At 40.7% G+C, this 21,892-nt stretch overlaps 1 protein-coding gene across 5 annotated transcripts in view; it reads right to left on the minus strand.

The window, feature by feature from the left end:
- Positions 1-21,892, minus strand: part of DGKZ (diacylglycerol kinase zeta) — a 128,891-nt gene that overhangs the window by 67,713 nt on the left and 39,286 nt on the right. Inside the window, exon 1 of one of the 5 annotated variants that reach the window (XM_072422038.1) lies at positions 3,538-4,595. The exons of 3 other annotated variants lie outside the window; for them this stretch is intronic. The gene's annotated coding sequence lies outside the window, so the exon portion shown is untranslated. Of the gene's footprint in view, positions 1-3,537; positions 4,596-21,892 lie in introns of those variants that run through there. One more of the 5 variants, XM_072422037.1, reaches the window with a different exon arrangement.

Below are 21,892 nucleotides of genomic sequence, written 5' to 3' on the forward strand. Positions count from 1 at the left end.
TGTACAATAAATTATAATTTAAGCTTATGTTTGAAATTATGTGCCTTGAAAATCCATTTAGAAAATTGGTTAAATAAACCTTGAAAAGGTTTAATATGGATGTGGCACTGATGGGTTCACTCCAACACTAACAAAATAGAGAATATATTGGAGGAAGAAGGATACCATCTGTGTGTGTTTTAGGGGAAATGTACCCTTACTTCCTGTCCTGCTGACAATGCTTTCACCAAATAAAGAAAGTAAAGAGAGAAAATCTGCAGCAGAACAGAAATACAAAATTGACAGGGGATCTAAGATTTTCTTACTCTACTAAAGAACAGTATGTTTATTAGTCTGTATTGGCATTGCTGAAGCATTTCTCGTGGTCAGCCTTACTATCTAGCATGTAAAACTGCTGGTTTATGGGCTGCAAGGTCCTCTAACTCCATCTATGCAGTCCTATGTGTTTAAGGATAATGTATGGGATAGGCCCCCAATGGTTTTCCAGGCGATACATTTCATTTCCTTACACCAGTTTGTAGGTAAATACCTTAAGAAATGTTTGTTGGGCCAATTTTTACTATAGAGTTACTTTCTGAAGTGCCATAAACATTTCCTAGAATTAAGTAGGTGCAGCCCTTGGTGAATATAATGCAGTCCCTTTGAGGATTAAAGCTGAATTCACATGTTGCATTTTGTCATGTAGATGAGCTCCTTAATGCACCATAACAGGTGCATGCACTATTTTCTGTGACACAGTGCTATATGATGCACAGTGGTGTTGACAGAATGCGGCCCCATTGAAGATTAAGATCAGATTCATACTGTCGCGGCACTTGAAAGTGAATCACCAAAAGTGGAACTTTTCCAACATGGGCAGTTCAGGCAGGTGGGTATTGCAGGAAGGGACAGGCGATGTGCCTTTTTCAATAACTGCTCTTACATGCCTGATCGCAGACCAACTGACAAAGTTTTGCTGAGCTGTTAATCCTGAATTCCCTACGGCATTCCGGCATGGCCAAAGACTGTCCTTTAAGGAGCAAAGAAGAAGGAAGATGGGAGCACCCCGTGATAGATCGGGGATAGGTGAGTAATTTAGGGTTTAGTTACACTTTAAATAGGCTGCCCAACACACCAAAAGAGGTGCATGCACTATTTTTGGTAAGAGCGCACCATAAAACATAGCAGTTGGTTACCAGGTATTGTGGTGTACTGCGATACAGTTTTATTGGTAATGCACATTTACATATTTTTTAAAAACTAAAGGAAAATCCAGTTTGTGCAGCCAACGGTATGAAGGAGGTTGTCCCAACCCGCATTCTCTCGTCCTCCCTTTCCCTATTGCACAGAACAAGATGATGGGCAGAGAGCAGAGCAGCCAGTCTGTACCGTCATAGTCCACCTGCAATGATCTCTAAAAGATTGCTTTTTGGGTGAAAAGCACGTGTCCACTATCAGCCCGTAAGTACCCCAGTAAGTAAGGGCACATTCAGATTATTGGTATTTTATCATGGCGTTTACTACCCCCATGAGCCTAGGACATTTCATGTAGCATCCAAATCCATTGCAGTACTCTCCCTAGGAATTATTTTAGGCTGGGTGGCAGCCCCTATACTGTGACCCAAGTTTTCAGTAATCACCACTGAAAAGTGCCGGGCGGTGCACCCATCTAAAAGGGACTGGGGACAACACTACATTGAGTACAATGTTGGCAATGTTCGTCTGAACATGCCATACACCTGCCTAGGTGTCTTTATTGTAACAACATATCACTTGTGATTTGTAAATTGTTGAACTTCTCCGATAAACATTTATTGAATGAGAAAAAACAAATAAAACATTTTTAGCCCAGCCCAGAATACGTATGCGCTATACAGTGGCCAGAAATGTATTGACAATGCCAAGTGTGTTCCTGTGATCAGCTATGCTAACCTTACCCTGGGCTTTCATTTAGCAGGAACACATCCCAATTTCTGCTTGTTAAAAAAATTGTTCTAGTAAAACAGTAACACAATAAAAGAAAATAATAAAACTCTTCTATACCCAAATGCCGGCCATATTACAATACAAAGTACAGAACGTATTCAAATACACACCAATGGGGGAAGTTATAAACACAAGCAGCTATTCAACCAGAAGGACAAAAAGATGCTATCAAATTTGCATTAAAAATGGAGATGGAATGAAGATCGAGAATAAAACAGCCGCAGCGATAGCCATAACTGGCACAGTGCTCCAGGCTGTATCATTAGAAAAGACTAGTGGCCTCAGTGTTAAACCCAGAAATTTTTTTTGACCCGGGTGGGGTAAAACTGTAGGCGGCTGGCAGCCCTGGTATTGTGACCCAACTCATCAGTAACTACCCTAAAACAGCCAGGTGGTTACTGAAAAGTGCTGGGTGGTGCGCCCAGCTAAAAGAGGCTGGAGAGAACACAGCCTTATAAGCCAAAGGCAACATACAGACTGCAGTATCCCATACAGTGTTCTCCCCAGTCCCTTTTAGTGGTGCGCACCGCCCAGCACATTAGGGTAACTGACCTGCCTAAAAATACAATCGGCAATCACTTTTCATTTTACTGGATGATGAAGTGTAATGTTTTATTGGATTTTTTTGGTTCCTGCCCATGATCACTTTTACCAGAATGCTTCTTATCAGAACATAAACAAATTGGCTGCTCGTGTTGTTTCTCCCTCTCCCAATCTGAGCACGTAATAATAAATACAAAGTTGCATTATATCAGTTGCTTAAATCTGCCTGGAGTTCTATCTAATCATTTTGTCTCTCTCGGGGACTTGAGATTCAATTCAGATATTTGTAGTCGATTGCTCCACGTCTGTGCTCCCATTACGCTGCCATCACTTTTCCTCCTGGATTTATTTACTGCAGCAGTATAAGTGAGAACACTCAGAGATGACTGGCGACCAACTATTACCCATATATCATTTTTGGGTGGACTGACCTCTTAGAGAGAAGTTACACACAAAAAAAGCAACCCACAAGTATTTCCTCATGCAGCAGATAAAGAAACACAGTTACACCCAGCCACCCATCTTCCACGTTGTTAGAGAATGACTTTAAAATCCTGAGTATTGCTCACTCTTTATCTGTAGTCTCCAAGAGCAGGACAAATCTTTCTTCTACACTCACTATTAGTGCAGCAGAACAGACTTTCCACTGTTGATCACTCTGCAGCAACAACAAAAGAGACTGGCATGCCGTTCAGCTTGCTCTGACACTGTGATCTTGCTTTCCATAGTGACAAAAGCAGCAACTTTCAATTGCACAAGCATAGACAAGCCCGCATGAAAAAGCCGCTTTTAGGTAGCTATGACACTGCTAATCATATACATTAAAACTTTCAGAGTTCAATTTTACTTTTTGCTGGCTGATTTCTGTGCTGGATAGTTGCAATGCATTCCTTAATTACCCCCATACATCTCCTTTTACAAATTCTACTCACAAAAAGCATGCTGACATTTCCCCGGCCCCTACCCCTCACCCTTAAATCCCTTTGCACCCATCTCAAACAGCATTAAGAAATCAAAAAAGTCAATGACCTGAGCCGTCGGTCAGAGGATTCAGCGCAGATACAGGCTTGGAGCAATCCACTGGGCAAGAAGAGACGAGGAGGATTATTATTAAGAAAGCATGACTGAGTTAGAAGTGAGCCGTGTGTGAATGTGTGAGTGAATGTGTGTGTACGAGTGTGTGCAGTGCACAGCCCCACAGCGTGAGAACAGAGGCGATGTCACACAGTCTGAGTCTCCTCTAGAATGTCACCTAGTCAGATAGAAAGGTGAGTGTGTCTCTAAGCCCTCGTGGAGGCGTGCAAACTGACTTTGAAGCCTCGAAGTGTATGTGCGGGATAGAGACCTGCAGCCTGACTATGTGTCATCTAAAGTGTTAATGTAATAGCGGCGGTGATATTATTACTGGCACCAGTACACCCAACTGCTCACTGGCACGTAGCAAGAATGCAAAGGGCGTGCAAAGTAATATGGAACGCAAAAATAAAAAAAGCTTTGATGCAAGTGTGCAGGGGTGGTTTTAGTAAAAAATGGGGTTCTGGGTTAATAAGAAGCAAGGGCCACGAATGCTCAGCATTCCAGCTCAATGCACCCCTTGCTGATCTGTCAATTGAGGCAAGTAAAAGCAGAGCTGTATATATGAGCAGTGATGTGTTAACTATATATATAAATGACTGTATATACTTCCAAAAGTAGGAAGGGGAGATAAGAGCTGGTGTGTATAATGCTGTCAGGCTCGGTTTACATAGGCAGCTGAAAAGTTTGGGATGTTAAAGTGAAAGCTGGACTGTGTCTAGTGTATGACAACACGCTATAGGTGCCGGTTGTATATGGATAGGCGTTCCAAAAATGATGGCTATGGTTGCTCAAAACTGGCTTGTAGGACTGACTGGCTCCTGAATTCTATATGAGGGTGTCCAGTCCAGGATAATGGCACATGGCCGGGTCGTGTTGGTGGAAGTAGTCTTGGAGGATCTGTAGTGTTGTTATGTCAGGCTGCAAGGTGCCGTATGGGGTTGTGTAAAGAAGAGAGAGGCTGCCGGTCTGCCAAATAGGTCCCAAGTCCTAGTTTGGAGCTTGAATTGCTGAGCAGCTGGATAGAAGAACCTTAACACAAATGGCACCATCTTCGATATAAAAGACCCCAAAGTTGTACTAAAGAATCCAATCAAGACAATAGGAAAAGGTTTGCTGCAAATATTTTGGCAGAACTGAATTCTAGTTTCGATTTCAGAAATAACCTTTAAAGTAAACCAAGTATAATTTGGCAATCTGACATTTGATTAGATTACCGTACAGTATTAGTAAATACAGCAATAGGTTCCCTTTAAAAAAGTTGAAAAAAGGAAATATGTCATTGTTGTGGATGACGGGGACCTCAGTATCCATGTCATCAGGCAGCCCAAAGATCCATATAGCCCTCAGATAGGCAGATGCTGGGTTTGCTTTACAATATTTCCATTCATTAATAGACCAACACCTAAACAATTAATTAATGCACCAATCTAAATTATAGGACTTGGTTGATGCCTATCCAATCCAAACCTAATAACTTCACAATACAATCATAACAAGTAACACGCAACTCCAAGAAACAACCCAAGATTAGCCCAACTACTCAATGAGAGGTCCACCATAGGAATGAAGAGCAGAAACTCCCTGACTATGCGGACCTACTACTTCAGAAACTTCCCAAGGTGACAGCTGTTAACTTGGACTACTTAATACCAAGAAAAAAAAGAAGGGATGATAGCTGGAGCCCAGAAATAGGATATGAAGATTAACGTGACATAGAAAGGAAGGGAAGCAGGAAGAGAAGCAGAAAGAGAGCAAAAAAAAAAAAGAAGAATGAAAATAGGGAGAATGTAAAGAAGAAAGGAAGGGAAAAAAGAAAAAGAGAGGAAATAGGGATAGAAAAAAGACGTAAGAAGGAAATGAGGGAGAAAGTAAGAAAGAAAGGAAAGAGTAAAAGGACAAGGAGGAAACAACATATGATAGCTGTTTTGCAATTGATTTCTGACAATGGAGAGGAAGAAATATTAACCATTTCACTTACATATTGTACAGAAATGATTTTGGGCAACTAAAGGCTTGTTCATAGTACACTGTGCTACAACTCACCCATTAAGATGATGAATTACAAAGCTGAATCAAAATGAATGAAAAAAAAATCTGCATTGCTGCAAGGCATGCCATGGGTTGTGGTGCATTGGGATGCCATTCAAAATAAATGGCAACTTAAAACACAGAGTGACCCAAAACAAAACAAAAACTGATAAACTTCATATTTTGTGCTACGAAAATGACTATTGCAAACCTTTGGAAAATATCCTCTCAATTATAAAATAGTAATTCAGAAAATTAATAATATTATGATAAATGAGAAACTAACTTCTATTACAGAAAATATGATACATTTCTAAAGATCTGGGACCGGTGGATAAACTATACTAAATTAAATATAGATACTCTTTCTATGTAATACAGTTATATATATCTCCCCTGAAATAATATTTCATTTTATTTTCCTCTTCTCTTTTACTTATTTCTTTAGTTATCTCTTTCTTATAGGTTATCTTTATTACATTATATGCATTTATTTTTCTTTTATGTTATAACTTAAATTGTATCATTTCATGTTACTTCATTTTTATTGTAACATTGTATCATTTTATTGATATACCTTGTAACCCACAATAAAAACTATTAAAACAGTGACTGTGAAGTTTAAGGCAGAACTCTTGATCTGTATGTTTGCTCTCGGTAGGTGAAAAAGGAATCCATTGGATCCAGCATGACCACCAAAGAAGTAGCCTTGCCCTTTCTCTATATATAATTTTGCTAAAATCAGCTACAAATGGAGAACATATCGAATACAATGGAGAACATATCAGAATGGATGCATTTTAAGGATTGGGAAACAATTATAGAATACTATAATTATAGAATACCCCTTCCCTTCCCCATAAGCACCATTACAAAGAATACAAACCCCCTAGCATACCCACACACGGATCTACGCACCGCCTCTGCTTACATATTTGCTTTGTGTTGGCAAGATTTACTAGCTGCTGCTAAATGCAAACGAAGATGTCAAGATTCAATGCAAACAGAAGTATCCAAATATTTGGAGGTAAACATGCGTATTGAAGATAACTAAAAATAGAAGCAACAAAGGAAAAAAATGTAAACTTTTTTTCATAGTTTTGAATAGAGTGGGTAAGCATTAGAAAATCCATTCTTGGACATGTTTTCATACTTCCCCCAACAAACTTGACCTTAGATTGTGATAATGACATATCACTATGGTAGGCATATTAGATTGTGAGCTCCTTTAAGGGGCAGCTAGTGACATGACTATGGATTTTGTAAAGCACTGCGTAATATGTTGGTGCTATATAAATACTGTGTAATAAAAAAAATTGCTAAGATCATAAAATCGTATGTTATTTACTAACTACAGGTATTCTTTCCTTCTCACAAAACATTCACCCTTGCTTGCCCAGGCTTATTTGGGATTGTCCGATACATGTATCCCCCTCGACTCTAATCACAACGTAACATAGCAATGATGTAAAAGTTGGATAATGGAGCTTCAGCATGGGTGAGGAACACGGGTATCCGGCATTCTTGAAAATATCAAATATCAAGAAAGCTGCAACACACCAATAGGGAGTGAAGGCCGAAGACATGGACTGCTAGAGGGTGGAATAGAACGGTTCTTCTACTGCAGCGGAAATGGACCTAAAAATTCAAAAACTAGGAACAACCAGGTTCTTTTTTGCAGAAGGGACAGGCGTTGTCTCTTCTGCAATAAAACAAAGCTACCTGCCCAGTTATAATCTTTAGTATAATGTGCATTAAGCTGCACATGCATCCCTGGCTGGCAGAAATTAATTATTGTGCGCATGCTTGGGAGGTATGCCAATCCTGCCTGGCCAATCAAGATGGCCGATGATCCTGAAAATGGAAGAAACTCCAATGAAGGTGACACCGCTAATGAAGGAGTAAGGAGAGGTGAGCTCAGGTAAATAATTGGCAGGTAAGTATGTTTTATTGCAGATGAGACAAAGCCTGTCCTTTCGGAAATAAAGAACCTACCTAACCACAGTTTTTCTGCTTTAAGAGTGATCTTGCCTCTCGTTTTAGGTAACTCATCATCCGCTGGGATATTTTAGGATTTTTTTTTCTTGCAAACCAAATTTACAGGTGTGATGAAGTCATTTTTACACTTGGTCACAGCAGCCAAGTCTCAGCCTAACAAGTGCTCAGCTCAGTTTTAGTCATCATTTTCACAATGAGCTGATTATTTAACATCAATAAAAATAATCACATAGGTTAGGCAAAGGGCAGCTCAGAAAGGACTCAACAAAAATTACCATTAAGGTTATGTAACAAAGTGGGGCAACATGGGAACTGAACCTGGAGCACCTGTAGATACGACTGGCCTGGCTCATCTGGTCTTCAGCATTGTAAGTCACCAGCTTGAACCCCTCCTCGGTGTTCTCCACAGACCCTTTTAGGCGGGTGCACCACCTGGCTGTTCTTGGGTGGTTACTGAAGAGTTGGGACAATACAGAAGCTGCCACCCACCTACAGTTTGTTCACACCCAGCTTAAAAAAAAAATATGGGTTAAACACTGCCCCTCTAGAGTCAATGGCTGGCTTTACAGAACAAAACTCCAAAAATCAGAACAATTATAGCAGCAATATCCCCCAACCTCCATCTTCCCTCTAATTTATGTCCAGACATTACTTTTTACATTACTTTTTACCTTGATCCTCTAGTGGAACACAATATTACTACCTGTGACACGACATGCCTTGTACAATTCCTACAGGAAGCAATCTGCTGGTGGCTCATTTTCAATTGACACAAACCCCAGAACTACATTTCCCAATAGCCCTTTCCCCCCACACACACTCTTGGGTATTGTTGTTTTTTAGGAAAGAAATCAATGAGTGAACTTGAAAAGAGACAGGGAGAGATGGACATAGGTTCAGTAGTCCAACAGGCAAAGCTGACAAACTTGGTAGCAGTGTTCTCCCCAGTCCCTTTTAGCTGAGTGCACCACCTGGCACTTTTCAGTAACCACCAGGCTGTCTGAGTTGGGTCACAATACAGGGCTGACACCCACCTACAATTTCTTCCCACAGCTTCTTCCCCAGCTTAAAAAAAACTCTGGGTTGATCACTGACTGGTAGGTGCTCGCTGGTGCAGCAACGTCAGTGAGCCTGATATAATAAAGCTCTCCAAGACTGGAGAAGATAGACTATCATGGTAGAACCTGGGTGATCCAACAAATCTGGAATGGACCAGTTCCAGGACTGAAAACATTTGCCAATTAATAAGCAATGATTTTTAGATTAAGAAATCTATTCCAGGTTTGCTGGATTGCCAAAATCTCCCATGATAGTCTACCTTCACCAGTCTTAATAAATCAGATCCATTGAATTGTTTGTTAACAACAGAAACTTAGATGCCCATTAGATTTCTGGTAGATCAATCTGAACTTTTTCAGCAGTTTTTAAAGGACAAAACTTGAAAATGTAATTGCTTTGCAGAAATAATTTTGCAGAAAACCCAAATAGAAAGACAGATACTTGAGACTTTTACCCATGGTGCAAATGGTAAAACTATTAATTTGATTATACACATTCCCTCATTTTATTATTTCTGTGATTGAAAACATGAAGAGAACTGAAATGGAAAAACACATCAATGTGAATGAACCCCATATGCCTTGACAGTCAGTGACAGAACGCTGAAGCTGTGACATCATTGTCGGTAGCCCAATGTTCAGGTCTGTGACACGGACACAAATGACTGCCTTTTATAGAAGTCTAGGGGAATAAAAAGGAACATAAAGTCCAAACACAGTCGGAAAGCCGCAAGAACAAACAAGATAACACATTCAAAAGGAACTTTAACAGCTTGGCTGTCATCATCCAAACTGGTTGAGCGAGCTGTTATATTGGTTGCATTGCCGCACATCACTCAGACGATACGTGTCTGCCGAGATTCAATACAGAAAAATTACATATCAGCATTGAAAAGCATTTACTGTTAAAGCTGTTATGAAACTTAAGTATAGATATTGCAGGGTAATATGGGAATACTGAGTTGAAAGTATATGTGACGGCATGTGCTCCGTGCCCATCTGTCTGCATGATAGAACGTGCAATAAAATTCTTGCGTAAAAACAAATAAGCCACCCTAAAGCTACGTATACACGTCCAACGGTTCTCGCCCGATAATCAGCTCAGGGCCGAAATTGGGCAAGAATCTGGCGTGTGTACAGTGCGAGTCGTCCATCATCTGAACGACTGTCCTAGTGGATCCATGATTGATGGACGACTAACGATCTCAATGTAAGGGAGGGGAGAGAGCGCGCAGCAGGGTGCCGCTCCGTCATTCTCGCCCTCCCCTCTGCATAGAGCAGAACGGTGCTGTATATACAACGTGAAAGATCCTTTACAACGACTATTATTGCACGTATGTATGCGGCTTTAGGCTACGTACACATAACAGATGATTCTCGTTCAATAATCGCCTCTGGGCTGATATTGGACAAAAATCTGACGTGTGTACAGCATTTGACGTTCATGGATCCATCCTGAACCCTTCCCTCTCCATAGAGCAGAATAGTGCTGTATGTACAGCGCTCGTTCATGTATCATGCGGTCTTTTGTTGTTGGAAAAGATCCTTGTTGGAAAAGAGCCTAAGTACTATCAGGCACCTATAAGTGGTCTACTTGACTGTATTAATAATGGGGAGCAGCACAGGGAGCCAATCAGCACAAAATGCTGGAGGAGACTTAAGGCAGGCAACCTCATGGGGGTATCCCCAGTTCAAGATCTGCCCTTGGGCCTGTCCTTAAATGGCCAGAAAACTAAGGAAAGCTTTCTGAAGCCTAGAAATAAATCTTTCAGTAAAAAAAAAAGAAAAAGAAAGACATAGTAGTAAGCTAATAGCTGCGGGCAATGTGTACAATTTACCATACTAGGTATGGCTGGGATCATCAGCATTCTTTGGAAAACAACGTCAAAAATTTGCATCCTGAGGCCTTAGCAAATCGATGTTTTGCAAATTATGGAGCTGCTTGTCAACACCTTAACCCTTCGAAATCTGTGTTACATGTTTCCAAGGCGTGTCAATAAGGCCTAGAACACGCCATATGTATTTACATATAACAGACTGAATGAATTGAATTCATATATATATATCTGTTCCTATATAAAATTTAAAATAAAGCTAATTCATGCATTGCTATATGTTTATAAAGTGCAAGGGGTTTTATCACGTCTTTTCACAGTTAAATAATTGCCGACAAAGTTGGGGGCACCTGGGGCGATTATATGACATGATGTTCATTTGTGAACACATGGTTATACAGCATTGACAAGCACTGTGTGAGGGCCGCTGAATGAACCTGCAATGCCCACAAATGGATCTTCTAGAATGGCAAATATCTCCTCTAAATATTCAATGCAATTCAATAAAAACAAGAACAATTCTGTAATCCCAGGCACCCTCCAGACCGTGATGAGCTGAAGTCGATCAGTAAATCCAGTATCTTTCCAGGATACTTTTCCCCGAGTATTCTTTCTTTAAACTTTTCCCCGAGAACCCTCTTTATTTCTCTTCCATCATTTTGCTTTCTAAGAGTCTATTTTATAAGTACCTCTTAGTAAGGCTGTAGTCCATAGCAATTTATCAGATTCATTATTTTCCCTAGGAAGAATAGAACATCCGAATTGATCATGATTGGCCACATTTCTACTCTTGTCCTCCTTTTCTTCTTATTCTTCTCATATGGAAAGCTATTACGGTTGTTCTATGTTATGTAAAGGTTTTATTCTCTGAATCAGAAAGAGACTGCTTGTATCACCAGACTGCTCTGAAGAGTAATTTCAGTCACAATGAACTTTATACGACTTCCTGGAATTGACTTTGAATATCTATAGGAAGCTGTTATGTAGTTAGATGTGTGGTTGTCCAATGAAAAAGGGACATCTCAGTCCAGTAATAAACAGACTTTTCTTTTTTACATAAGACAGTGAATAATGAAAGAAATTTCATGTAACAGTTCCAGGACCATATCCTTGTAAGCTACTCATTCAGTAGATTTGTAACATTCTCATTTCTGTTCTTTGATGACAATATTCCATCACAGTCATGTAGATCAGCCAATAGCATTTGCTCTTTTAAAATTGGGCTTTTTGTACTGTCTTGTACTTTTTGTCTACAATTAGAAATAATGAAATCATGATGTAGTCACCGCTACCAAGATTTTCTTTTATGTGAACATTTGTAATAGGCTCTGCATTGTTTAGGACAGGGGTGGCCACACTTTTTTGGCTTGAGAGCTACTTTTAAAAAAAACAAGTCAAAATGATCTACCAACAATAAAAATGCTAAACATATATTTATTTATATACCGAGTATACTTTATATTTAAAATATATATTGTTTACCTTGCATAACAGCATGAACATGTATGGCACAATACAATTCTGTACATTTTTGGCCATTACCTCACTCCGATGACGTCCTAAACTGAATGGTATCAGCCAAAGTTGCATAGTCCGGACAGTAGTTGCGGGTATCCAGGCTCAAACAGACTTCCAAATGATCATCAGTCATGGTGGAATGGTAGTTGGACTTGATAACTCCCATTCGTGGTAGAGTTTATTTTGAAAGGCAGGGCTCTGAGATCTACTCTCTATCTCAAAGTCATCTAGATCTAGATAGTGATGCACAAGTTGGGCACCCCTAGGATTTACAGGTCCAGCAAGCGTCATGTTTAGTTGGGGCCACTATAAATTGTACTATACAACTGTCTTGTAATAAGTTTATTTTTTTTTCTGTTGTACATTTCCAGTACTGGCTTGCATTTGTGAAAATATACCATTAAACGTGGCAAGGAAACTACAATACTAAAAGGAAGGTAATAGTATTAGTTTTCAGATGGATTCTTCTGAAGAAGCACCTTCAATCCTACGAACATGGGCGCTCCATGGCAACATTAAGCCCTTTTTATTTAAAAAAAACAAAACAAAACCTAAATGCAGTCATAATGGGGCGGTTTCACTAAAAACGTGAACCAGAACTGTCCTAAAACATAATAAAGGAAACAAGAGTACAGAATTAAAGGTACTGTACTTTAATTCTGCACAGAGTACATGCATGGGATGCGGAGAATGGTACTTCTCTGCAAGAATAAAAGGAGACTGAGGATGCTGCAAGCTGCTGGACAGATGATCTACAGTAGAGGTCCCCAACCTTTCGGACTTTACAGATCATTAAATGCATGGACTCTGGACTGCGCATGCACGGGGAGTCATGAGTCACTCATAGGGAAAGAGACTTACCCCAAAGTGATGTCATGATGCCAGAACCTGTCCACTCTTCCATCGCAGGCTCAGAGTGGGCGGGTTGTATCCAAAGACACAACTCACTGTGCGGGGGAAGGACTCGGGCTGGGGGGTGCACCGGCCAGAGCTGTAGCCCACCTGTCAGATGGCCGCAGACCACTAGTAAGCCTCGGACCGGTGGGTTGGGGACCCCTGATCTACAAGAGAAGTGGTAATATCAATTCTCCTTTCCTTTAGCAGCCCTTTTGTAATCTAGAAACTCCAAGACAAAATTAAGCCCCTGGCATCCAACTGCCTGAGCCAGAACATCACAGGCTTGTGGTTGATGGCTGAATGACCAGAGGTAGGGTCTGGCATAGGAATGGACAGGACCAAATCTCAACTTGGGCACACGGTGAGGACCCATGCAAAGTATCCAAGGCCTCCAGAGAGATCAATTTGAAGACCAACACAGTTAAATGACCACATGGTATTGCAGACATGGTATTTTGCCAATCAGGTTCACTTTATGCCATACAATATGTCCTTTGCATTTTTATGTTATTTATAAATTTCCATGGCAGCTTTTGCCTGTGGAAGAGTAAAACATGACAAGATCAAATGTCATTCAGCACGAAGACCATTAAACTTTTCTTTTAAAGAGATACCACTGGGAGTCTTGGAATATCCTAAATAGAAGCCTATAGTCTGCAGTCGATAGTGTATTTATATTTTACACATAAGATTAATTAATCAAATATTATTCATCAATGTGGATTTTTGGTACAAAAGCAGTTTTAGATTACACAGGGAAATGTAAAAAGAAAACTTCTGATGTCAGAGTGTTGAGAGATGATGGATCAGTAACCCCAGTAAATCCTCCTAAAAATGCAAACTTGCTTGCAAATATCACACAAATGAACAAGCAACATGCAAAACTAAGGCTAGTTATAGCAACAAGGTTTTTCATGCTACCTCTTAACCAACTGCTCTTAGGATTACAATGGAGAGATTCAAGGGAATGTGTCAGGATAGAAACATGGGAGTCTGGAATGGGTAACATATTTCAATTTGCATTCTTAAAGTGACCATGGTGCAAACTCAAAAATTAGCAATTAAATTTCCTTCTATAAAAAGAGACTTTACCTGTCCTACTAGCCTGACCACTGATCTTCATTCTCTCCAAGAATTTCAGTGGTCAAAGAACCCACTTTAAGTGACACATCAGTATCCCCCCCCCCCAGAAAAGACCTGGGTGGTGCACCCAGCTAAAAGGGGTTGGGGAGAACTCTGCACATTTACACTCATTCACCTTTTATGCCACCCCACTGTCTTATGTCACCTGCATAGTCATAAGATTTGGGCACTCTATGGCACCCCTTCATCACCCCAATGTGACAACACTGGGACATGGTGAACTTGGGTTCCCAGCACTGCAATGTGGGGAAGGAGGTTGTATGTTTCCACATTATGAAGTACTAAGAGTTTTAGGCCCCTTTCACATTTCAGGTTACAAACCATGCAGCAAGTCTCTCCCATGTGCATAGCAAACTGCACCCAGGAATGGCAAACCGCACCACATGTTAACACATTTGCATGCATTCCCCTTTTGTTTTGCAGTTGAGAGGAGAAAAATCAACTGCATGGAAAAAAACAACATCACTTTTAGAAACGCACTGCAACTCTATCAGGAATGCATTCATACACAATATGCTTCCCAACCAATTGAATGGGAGTGCAGTTGAGCATCTGAAACAGTCCTAACAGACTGCTGGGAAGGCAGGAAAGGTAAATGTCAAATTATTTCCTATACATACAAAAGAGCTGCTGCAGAAGTAAGGAAGAGGAAACATTTTTGATGGTTTTATGGAGTCTTATTTAACCACAGATTGGTCACAGTACTAAACTCTAACAAGTATTTTCAAAGAAGTGGGGTTTCCCTTTAAACCAAGGCAGCTCCCTGCTGCAGCAGACCGCCATCACATTCTACGCTCCTGACACTACCTGCCTCTACTATGAATGGGTGCTGTGAGAGGCTGGTACTTTATCTAAATAATGTGGGAGAAAAGGCCGATTAGTAGAAGAACTCGCTGGGAATTCCCATCATAGCTCGCTAGATAAAAATATCTCCAATCCATTAACATACAAGCAGCTGCCCAGACTTTATTATTTTTAAATATAGCATTCATATAGCACCAACATATTATGCAGGGCTGTACAATAAATAGGGCTTGCAAATGACAGACAGTGACACAGGAGGAGGAGAAGACCTTGCCTAGGGCCCGTGGAATATTGGGCGATTGTTAAAGTCAAATCCAGACCATGCAGTTAGGATGGCATTGCCCCAAACACACTGGGGTGTATGTCCAAACATCAACTAGCATTTATATTATCATTGTCTTTTTATTCCTTGATTTTCACATGTAACACACTTCTTGTTCTTGAGTGACAACCCTCACATGCTTTATTTGTAGAGAATTGAACTCTAAATTGTCCCATTAGTCCAGTTTATTGTACAAACTCCTCTCTGTCTTATCATCAGCATCATCTCATCAATAGGTAGCAGCATTGTTTTTTTTTATTATTTGTTTTTCTCATTTACTTATCCCTGGTAATTTGGACAATAACATGCTTCCTGTTACTGGCTGACAATGCACACTCATTGATACAAAAGATCAATTTCTAAATAAATCTAAATAAGTCATTGCAACAGGGAAAAGAGCAAAATCAAACGCACATTTCTAGTACAGTGAGAAAGGGTTAAAACTTCTCCCACAATCAAGAAATCTGTTGAAATTCTTTTTATAAGCTGGTCCCCAGCAGTGGCAGGAATGTACAGTGGCGGAGTACCCATGCTGCTACAGATGCACAAGGATCCCCAGGTGATCAGAATGTGGTCTTCCGCCTAATACCTTAAGTGAAAATAGTTGTTGCTTTTTTTACTTTAATGGACACTCCAAAAAATAGCAGTAAAAGCAACAAATTTTATTCTCCAGCTGAGACTTAAAAAAAAACAAACAAGGCACAGGCTGCAATATCCAAGTTCAGTATAGAAATGTCCAGTGCAGTACTCCATTCTGGCCACAAGATGTCCTCAGTATGCCTGATTGAAAGGGGCCGATTGTCATTTACCCTGGCAGGCTGAGGACATACAGTGAATGTGGGGTTATATGGGCGGGGAAACGGGGGGATTATTGGGGAATTTATAGGCTTTTTAAAGCTTTTTTTTTTACCCCCATGTGAACTTTGCAGATGCTTTAGATTTTTGCACACTTCTCCCACGTTGCACAGCCCTATTTGCAGTTTGACTGGACAATCTGTCAATTGTGAAATGATTCTTTTCCACAATCCAGCTGGCACAGTGATTCCAGCACTATCAAAGTCCCATGCAAAGAGCAGACTGGAGGCACAGGTAACAAACTATGAAACAGGAAGAATTGGTGTCACCTGCACAGCTATGAGTTTCTTGTTTGACACAAATCCAGTGCAAACCTGATTGCAAGGTATAATGGAACTCCAGACAGATTCAATCTACACTTTCTATCAGATTTGCTTTGACCTTCACAGAAACACGATGCAGCAAATGCCAGGGTGCTGTTTCAGTAAAAGGAAATGTTTTGACAATAAAAGGAAGTTTCAGCTGTGGCATTCAGTGTTTACCAGAACATATTCAGCACTGCAAAAAATGTAAGTAAATCTGGAATTTTTATGGCACGCCTCACAGTGTCCTTGTTACAGTTTATGGTCGAAAATATGCCAAGGACGCAATGCTGGAAACTTTGATCTTTGAAGTTCGTTTTAAAGGACAAAACTTTATCTTGGGTTGGGGGATAGATGCCAGCAGATTCAATGTTCGGCTTCTATACCTGGTGAAAAGGACGCCTTTCTTATGACTGAGCCAGTAATTCAGATTAAAGTTCTAATTTTTCCTTGCTGTATCCAAAAGCAGTAAGAAAAGAAGTTTTGGCTATGTATGGCTAATTTTAGCGATGGGGGAGGGAGGGTAGCATTTTTAACCAATCAGGCTTTGTAACAGGCACAGGTGCTGACAAACAGCATTTGAGTGGAGGAAAGAGATTAGCTCAACAGTCCACTGCTGCATAATCGTCCAATTGCAAACTAGAGACAGGGAAGGGACCAAGCTGTACTGCAGCAGAAAAAAAGCCAGGATACTTATCCAGCTGTACTGCCTGACTTGGCTTTGTAAACCTCAAGACTGGTAGGGGAGAATTACAAATACTCTGAAAGGTGAACCCCAGATTGCAAATACCAGTTGCATATTTAGCTGTGTGTTTTAAGTCCAAGGTGCAAGCTACTAGGCTGCTGTCCTAATCTTACTTTCATTACATCAGGAGCCTCTGGTCAGGAACAAGCATGCAGCTAGTGATGTCTGTAAAGCATATACTCCCATACTACATGCTTGTTCAACCAGGGCAAGGAAAATGATGACAGTCCATCTTCAAAAATCCAATAAGAATAGCCAGATCCCATATTCCTGATTTCAGTGAAGGCAATCTGATCTAATAGGTGGCACCTGCGAAGAGAAGCCTCAGGTAGAAGCTGACATTTCCTGACATATATTTAGTTATAAGGTTATATAGTAGTTTTACAGATTAGGAGTCAAAGACTAGCAACTTGCATCCGAACAATCTCAGACAATATGCTTTATGTCAGGTTCCCCTTAAAGCATACCTAAACTCAGACTTTTTACTTTACATTAAAAGGGTAGACAACCCTTTTATTTAGAGTAAAAAGTTTGTTTGTGTTTGTTTTTTTTTGTTTTTTAAGCGCAACACCCTTTTAAAAAAAAAAAAAAGTTCAATGGGAGCACAGGGCCTCCCGGAATACCTATGTCACGCATCAAGGGAGGCTCTTGGCTGCTCCTTCTGCGCATGCCCGAGCATCTCGGACATGCGCAAAGAGAGCCCTTTCATCAATAGAAAAAAAATTGGCCGATCTAATGCATGCGCAGTGAAATCGGCAAGATTTTTCCCAATCTACGTCATCCGATCTTGTGCCTGTGCACTGCGAGATCAGGTGATGCAGGAAGAAGAACCCAGAAGAAGAGAGTACAAGATTTCGGTGCCGCCTCTGCGCCAGGCTGAAAACAGGTACTGGGACGACGGGAGACCCGATGGAATAAACCTCCCGATGAATAGAATGACCTGCGGGATTGAAGGCATGTATGTTTTTTTTTTGTTTTGGGTTTAGTTCCGCAAAGAAAATTTGAGATCAGGTAGGATTTTTATTGCAGAAAGGGGCTGGCGATGACCTCTCCCTAATAAAACATTCTTACCTACCTGTTTTCCATCATAGCAGCGCATGTACAACTCAGCGTATGATGCTGGGATATGCCAGGTATCCCGACAATCCCTAAGGCTGCCAAAAGTGAATGAACCCCTGTGCCATGTGCCGGAAGGCTTGGCCAATCAAGATGGACAAAGATGAAGAACACCTAGGAGGAGTAGAAGAACATGGTGGTGCCCATGATGGAACGGGGACAGTGGAGTATATTGAAAAACTTGCGATCCGGCAAATTTGGTCGAAATATTTTAGTATAGTAGGATTTAATTCTACTTTAGGTCTACCCAACAGCCATATTCCCCTAGCGATCTCTTTTAGTCATATCGGTGTCTCACTTCTCCCAGGGCTTCTAGCAGAAACATCTCTCAATGGGGCATTCCCTACAGAACAAGATGGCAGCAGGTGCGTCAGTCAGCTTCCAACGAAAAACATAAAAATATCATTTTGGCTCAGCTTACACTTTTAAAGATGAAAAACATATATTTCCGCTGAGGACTAGTGAGACTGACATGGAAGTACACCCACATATATACAGATCTCTTGTGTAACACAACAATAAGTGCACAGAAACACAAAGTATGAGAGGAATAACTGAGATCACACAGCCTCATGAGATAACTTGGTGTGGGGGCGAGTACAGGACTGAATTCCTGTTTACAGTAACAGCTTGTGTCAGCATCACTTCCACAATACTCTGTACATAGAGAATATAGAGGAGTATGACTCCCACGCGTTTCACTTATCTTTCACAATCTGGAGCAAAAAGTTAGGCATCACCCTGCAAACAGCAAAGGGATCCTGATCCTGCAACCCTAGTACTAAGGGCAGGTTCACAACTCTGCGTAAGAGCGGTCTTATGTTCTCAACACGTTTGGATGTGTTTTACTATACAACCCACAGTAGCTTTGGTGCTTTTGTTGGAAACTGCAGCATAGATGCAAGAAGCAGATTAAAAACACAAGGGTAAGGCCTTGATAAAGTGAGGAATGGTTACAACGTAGCCTAGTTTACAGGTCTTTTGATTTTTCAAACTGTGACCCCAAAGTGGAGCATTCTTCTCTACTTGTTCTGTTTGACAACCGCATATAGAGATGAAATGGACAAAGAAGCAACACAACTCTGAGATTGAATCTAAACCAGTCTTTCTCAAACTTTTTTAGTCCTGAGAAACCCTTAAAATTATATTTAGGTCTCTGTTAATCCCTGCTAAGACCAATTTGTTGGGGGTCAAAAAATCGCCTCCTAAATTGGTGGCCATTGGAAAGAATGCTCCCCTATGGTGGTGGCTGGACTATCACCTTTGTTGGCCACAAAAAAATATCATTGGTCATGCTCCTGGCCCTATCAAGTGCTGCTGGCCCTAGAATTATGCAGGGATCACTGAATGGAAGGCCACAGTTCAAGGAACCCCTAGCAAATTCTAGAGGAATCCTGGTTGGTTTTGGCAGCTCTAAACCATCCTCATGACTCAAGATAATTCTCCCCAGCCCCTTTTAGCCAGACGTAATACCCGGCAATTTTCAGTAACCACCTGGCTGTTTCTGGGTATTTACTAAAGAGTTGGGACACAATACCGGGGGTGTCACCAACCTACTATTTCTTTCCACCTGGCTTAAAAAAATTTCTGGGTTCAATACTGACTAGTCATCATCACTCAGTTCTGCTTGACATCTGTCCAATGCAGAAAATGTGCTGAGATTTTTCATTCACTGCCTGACCTGTTTGACACCCATTAAATAGGAAGGGGGAGAACAAAAAGTCCCATTTACTACCCAAATATTAGCCAGCTTTACTGGTTAAGAACTTGACCCTGTCCCTTCCTATGCCAAACTACTGACCAGCGAGACCACAGAACACCCATCAAAGCCAATAGTGCTTATATAGATGAGCTCCTATATAGATGGGTAAGGGTTTCACTTGGAGATGATGATCAGTATTTTATATTTACCTAAAATGTAAAAATAATGTAAAAATGTAAAATAAAATGTATTATTTGATTTACACATGAACACAAAAATAATAAAAGAAAATCAGCACAAAAGAACATTAAACTGAAGGTAATCCCACTCCCTCGTGTAGCGATAATCGCCAGAGTGAACATATAAAAAAACGTAGAGGTGCTTACTATAAATACATTCAAGTTTCTCTTTCTAAATTGCCAGATGCAACGTGACAATTGCACAAACCTGCCCTTTACACCCCGCAGTACTGACCAATATTTTACTGGCAGGAGTTGAAAAGAAGGAAGCTCGACTTTCTTGTACTGTAATAATAGGGAACCCGGGGAATCTGTGTTGTCCCACGCACCTGTTCTCCTAAAGGCACAAAAAAAAGCTAAAAGAAATTCTACACACAAAGCGAGCAGCAAGACACGGAGCCTGTTGTGTCAGTTATAGAAACAGGAAGCATTGTGACACACGGAACAATAGAAGCATTTGGAGAAATTGACTAATTTGAATTGTGCTCGATGACTCTGCAATGGAAAGAGGTACAATGGCAAACGCGTGAGCACAGCCCGTCCAGGGGAGGCTGAGCGGTCTAACGGCACCACCGTAAATCCTACTACATTTGAAATGAGTGAATCTCAAGTGCTTCTAACAAAAAAAACAAAAAAAAAAGTTTTTTCTCCGAAAATGAGCATTGGAGAGGTTATCATGTGTGCCCATAATCTCCACGAATGTCTAATATTTTGAGAAGCAAATAATTTGAAGTGGAACTAAATTCACACTTTGAACATTGGTCATTCAGACAGGCAGGTATAGCAGAAAAGGTCATGTCTCTTCTGTAATAACTATTCTTACCTGCCTGATCACCGCCCTACTGCCAAATTTTGCTGAGCTGCGCATGTAGTGTGGTTGCCAGGGAAAGCCAGCAATTTCAGCTTCCCTTGCACATGCCGGGAAGGGATGAACTTCCATTAGCCAGTGTGGGAGTTTTGTCGTCTTGGCACAGCCAATTATTATACAGTATTTATATAGTGCCAACATATTACGCAGCGCTGTACATTAATTAGGTGTTGCAAATAACAGACAGATACAGACAGTGACACAGGAGGAGAAGTAGACCCTGCCCCAAAGAGCTTACAATCTAGGAGGTGAGGGAAGTAAAACCAAATAAGAAGAGGATATGGAATGGTTAAAATAAGTAATGAGGGTTTAAGAGACAGAAGAAGACGGGTAGCAAGTTTAAAAAGATGGGTTTGCATGCTCTTTCAAAAGTGCTGAAAGTAGGAGCAAGCCGAATAGAATGAGGAAGTCCATTCCAGAGAGTCGGGGCAGCTCTGGAAAAGTCTTTGAGCCGAGTGTGTGACGAAGAAAAGAAGGAGAAAAGTTACTTGCGGTGGAATGTGGATAGGCAAGTATCACAGCGTTAGTTCCACTTCAACGTTCCTGATAAAAATATTGATTGTGATTTTCCTTAGAAGTCTGTCACATACACAATGCTTATACCCCCAGCCATGCTTGTATCCGCTCCAAGGACCTATATAGGTGAGGACTTCCTTCATCTTCCCAAGCGAGATCAGGATAGCCTTTTTGGATTGGTTGATAGTCCATAAACATGTTTTGATGGCACATGACAATGTTTAATTAAAATTCTAACCACACCAATGTCTCCTGAGGAAGCAGACTCCGATGTCTAGGGAAACGTGTTGAGCTGGTCCTTCCCCTCCTATCATAAATCCACCTTACGATAATTGATCAAGCATGTATAATATACAATACA

The sequence above is a fragment of the Pyxicephalus adspersus genome, chromosome 9 (assembly GCF_032062135.1).
Source record: "Pyxicephalus adspersus chromosome 9, UCB_Pads_2.0, whole genome shotgun sequence".
NCBI classification, from domain to species: Eukaryota; Metazoa; Chordata; class Amphibia; order Anura; family Pyxicephalidae; genus Pyxicephalus; species Pyxicephalus adspersus.